The sequence below is a fragment of the Camelina sativa genome, chromosome 8 (genome assembly GCF_000633955.1).
Source record: "Camelina sativa cultivar DH55 chromosome 8, Cs, whole genome shotgun sequence".
In the NCBI taxonomy this organism is placed as follows: Eukaryota; Viridiplantae; Streptophyta; class Magnoliopsida; order Brassicales; family Brassicaceae; genus Camelina; species Camelina sativa.
The window spans coordinates 22,521,185-22,525,845 of NC_025692.1; positions in this window are offsets into that span (position 1 = coordinate 22,521,185).

Genomic DNA, 4,661 nt, shown 5'->3' on the forward strand with positions numbered 1-4,661 from the left:
TACATTCAACATCACATTGATTTGGTTCCCGGAGCAGCTTTACCTAACCGCGCGCATTACAGGATGAGTCCACAGGAGCATGACGAGCTTCGCCATCAGGTTGAAGAGCTGCTGCAGAAAGGGCACATTCGAGTGAGCCTTAGTCCTTGCATTGTACCAGCCTTATTGATCCCAAAAAAAGATGGTTCATGGAGAATGTATGTTGACAGCCGCGCAATTAACAAGATCACGGTAAGGTATCGGTTTCTAATCCCTCGACTTAATGATTTATTGGATCAGATTGGTACGGCCACCATTTTTTCGAAGATTGATCTCAAGAGTGGCTATCATCAAATCCGCATACTCCCAGGGGATGAGTGCAAGACAGCATTCAAAACAGGTGAAGGACTGTTTGAGTGGCTTGTCATGCCCTTCGGTTTGTCCACCACTCCAAGTACTTTCATGCGCATAATGAACCAAGCATTGTGGCCATTCATTGGGAAATTCGTTGTTGTGTACTTTGACGATATCCTTATCTTTAGTGCATCAGCAACAGATCATGCGACTCATCTAAATGAAGGTTTGGGTGTTTTGAGACAGGAGAAACTCTATGGTGCAAGACAAAAATGTGAGTTCGGCGTTTCTCAAGTTCTGTTCCTTGGGTACGTAGTGTCAGACAAGGGTTTATCCATCGATGAGTCAAAGATAGAAGCGGTCCCCTCATGGATGGAATTCCGCAGCTTTCATGGTCTGGCGTCCTTTTATCGTCGATGTGTGCCTTACTTCAGTGCCATCATGGCTCCCATTACCAGTTGTATAAAAGAGGGGCGGTTTGAGTGGACTCCGGACGCTGATGTTGCGTTCAAAAAAAATCAAGAAATTGCTGACTACGACTCCCATCTTGGTGCTCCCTGACTTCTCTCTTCCTTTTGAATTACATTGTGACGCTTCTAAGCTTCGTATTGGGGCTGTTTTAAGCAAACAAGGGCGTCCAGTAGCATACTTCAGTGAAAAATTGTCGGGTGTGCGTGGTCGTTATATTACGTACGACGTTGAGTTTCATGCCATTCTGCAAGTTGTACGCCATTGGAGACATTACTTGGTGCACTGGGAGTTTGTCTTGTTTACGGACCATGACGCCTTACGATATTTGAATAGCTAGGCTAAGGTATCATCTCGTCATGCTTCTTGGATCGTGTTCCTTCAGCAGTTCACATTTGCGATCCATCATCAGTCGGGGAAAACGAATCGAGTCGCGGATGCCTTGAGTCGGCGTCATTCTTTACTCGTGTCTATGCACACTTCGGTCTCCGGGTTTGCTACGTTCTCCGAGTTATATGAGTCTGATCCCTATATCTCTCGCCTTTTGCCAGACATCAAACAAGGACGTCACGATAAGTTCACATTCCAAGATAATTTTATCTTCCATGGTATGCGTCTTTTTGTGCCAGCGTGTAGTCTTTGTGACAAGATTATTGCAGAATTGCACAACGAGGGACATGATGGTAGGGACCGTACATTGCAATTGGTCATGTCGTCGTACTTTTGGCCGACTTTACGTCGAGACGTGGAGCGTTTTGTGGAGCGATGTCGAGTGTGTCAACAAGGAAAAGGGAAGGTTTCAAATGCCAGTTTGTATCTTCCATTACCGGTGCCGACACAACCCTGGACAGACATTAGTATGGACTTCGTTTTGGGAATTCCCAGGACACAGCGTGGTCATGACTCCATCTTTGTGGTAGTGGACCGTTTTTCGAAAATGGCCCATTTCGTGGCTTGCAAGAAGACTACCGATGCTGTTAACGTCGCCACTCTGTTCTTTCGGGACATTTATCGGTTGCATGTCCTTCCGTCCTCGATCGTGTCTGACCGAGACTCTCGTTTTCTCAGACACTTTTGGAGGTTACTTTGGAAGTTGTTACGTACTAGTTTGGACATGAGCACTGCATACCACCCCCAAACGGATGGGCAAACAGAGGTTACTAACCGTTCCTTAGGAGATTTTCTTCGTTGTCTTGTGGGTGATCATATTAAAAGTTGGGATTCAAAGCTTTGCCAGGCAGAGTTCGCATACAACCACGCGGTGAATCGGAGTATTGGGATGTGTCCTTTTAAGGTCATTTACGGCGTCATCCCTCGCTGTCTGTTGGATCTTGCTCCCTTACCCAACAATACTGGCATCCATGGTCAGGCCGCAGATTTTGTTGACGACTTGCAGGTTATACACCAGCGTACTCATCAAAATTTGGAGACATCCGTTGCAAAGTACAAGGCAGCAGCTGATGCCAAGTGTCGCGAGGTTCTCTATGAGTTTGGTGATCTTGTGTGGATTGTCTTGACCAAGGACCGTATGCCGTTGCGTGAGTACAACAAGCTTAAGTCACGCAAGATTGGTCTGGTGCCAGTGGTCGAACGGATTAATGAAAATGCATATCGTGTTGAGCTGCCGCCTCACCATCACACGTCCGACGTGTTCAATGTCAACATATCTTTTGAGTCGGGATTTGGGTTTATCGTTTTGTTTTGGTCAAAAGCTATAAAAGCTTGGCGAGTCTTTGTAACAAGTCAGTTTTGAAAGAAATAAAAGAAAAGCCAAAAAGAGGCAATCTTAATTTCCCAAATCGCTTGTGTCAAGCCAAAGAGGAAGACTCTCATCGTTTTGTTCTTGAGATTTTCATTTTCTTGATCTCATTTCGTTCTTGTTACCCTGTTCTGCTTCCGCCTCTACATTACTTGTAAAATATATAATAGTCTTTGTGTTTGGCTCTTGAAGTGTGTCTATTTTCTGTAAAATCACCATGACTGTGGTCGGCCTGATTCAGCGTGTGTGAATAAAGTAGATTGAAGTGGTGAATGTGCGAGTTGCACCCGCATGGATTCTAAACCGGTGAAATTAACAACAAGCAAATTAATTAGAAAAGAGGGTTTTATTATTGATTCAAGTGTTAGATCGACAATCGTTACAAGAGGTTCAATTCTTAATATTTTCTTAATTAATAGTATAATAAGTTCCTTGCCATACTCGTGATAATAATCTAATAACATTATCCATTGACTCACATAGATGCAAGAGATTCTTACACTCTCACTCTTTCAAACGTGTTTACTATGTTTAATAAATGGTTTCTTAATCTTTTCTGAATAGTATTATAAGTTCCTTGCCATACTCGTGATTACATTAATAATGTAATAACATAATCCAGTTGAATCACAAAGGTGCAAGAGATTCTTACTCTCTCACTCGTTCAAACGTGTTTTCTATGTTTAATAAATGGTATCTTAATTCTTTTCTTAATAGTATTATAACTTCCTTGCCATACTCGTGATAATAATCTAATAACATTATCCATTGACTCACATAGGTGCAAGATATTCTTACACTCTCACTCGTTCAAACGTGTTTACTATGTTTAATAAAATGGTTTCTTAACTCGCACAACTCGGTAGAGAGACCCGGGAATATCAAGTCGCACAACGCACTGTTCCATCAAACAAGAGATCTTTGCTCTTATGTTGATTTATTGCTACTTATTATATCTTATCATCTCAAAACATGGTAAAGTTGACGTAAAAAATGGTAAGTCCACATCCTTTTGGTTTGATGATTGTAGTGACTTGGGATGTATTTATGATATCATGGGGAATCAAGGACATATTGCATTGGGAATTACTTCGCATGCATCAGTTGCCTTTGTAAAAGAGTCTCATCGAGGGAGAAGGCATCGCCATTAAGCTCTAAATCAGATTGAAGGTGTCCTTGCAGAACTGACATTGTCAGATATGAAGGATGTCCCTCTTTGGAAGGCTTCGGGAGATAGATATAAGGAGAAATTCAATACTAAATAGACTCATGGCCTCATCCGTACACCAAATCCAAAGATAGAGTGGCACAAAAGGGTTTGGTTTGCAATAGCAACTCCCAAATACGTTTTTTTCACTTGGTTGGCAATAAAGAATAGGCTCTCCTTAGGAGATAGACTCCAGCAATGGAATTCGGATCAAAGAACAGACTGTGTGTTTTGCGGGGCAGCTGACACACGGAATCATCTTTTTCTTTGCATGCCAATATGCAGCAGAGCTCTGGTCTTCTCTTCTTTCAAGGCTACTGGGCACTGATTTCACTCTAGACTGGCACCAACTTCAAGCATTACCTAATGACAACCGGTGGGAGCGGGTTCGCCTCTTTACGATCAGATACACTTTCCACCTATCAAATTTACAGGAGCGAAATAAACGACGCCATGGGCCCATGGCGACCCCCTGTTTCCGCTATTCGGCTTGTAAAGATCATTGACAAGAACATGCGTAACCGATTCACATCGATTAGAAACTAAGGCGACTTCTCCTATGATGAGGGGCTCGCCATTTGGTTTGCTACTCTACCCTAATTCTCTCAAGAACCAGAGTAAGAAGATGTAGTTTTATAGCTCAATACTCTTTGTTTTCTTTTCAGACACATTAACATAAGAAGTCACAGTCATTGTAAAACAGTATTTTTACATTCAATTTAAAAATAATATATATAATCTCAAAGCATATGTTGGGATTATAAAGATAATAACTACAGTAAAACCTCTATAAATTAATAATGTTGGGACTAAGACATTTTATTAATTTATAGTGATATTAATTTATCTATAAATTAATAATTATTATTTTATAGTGTAAATTAATAATTATTA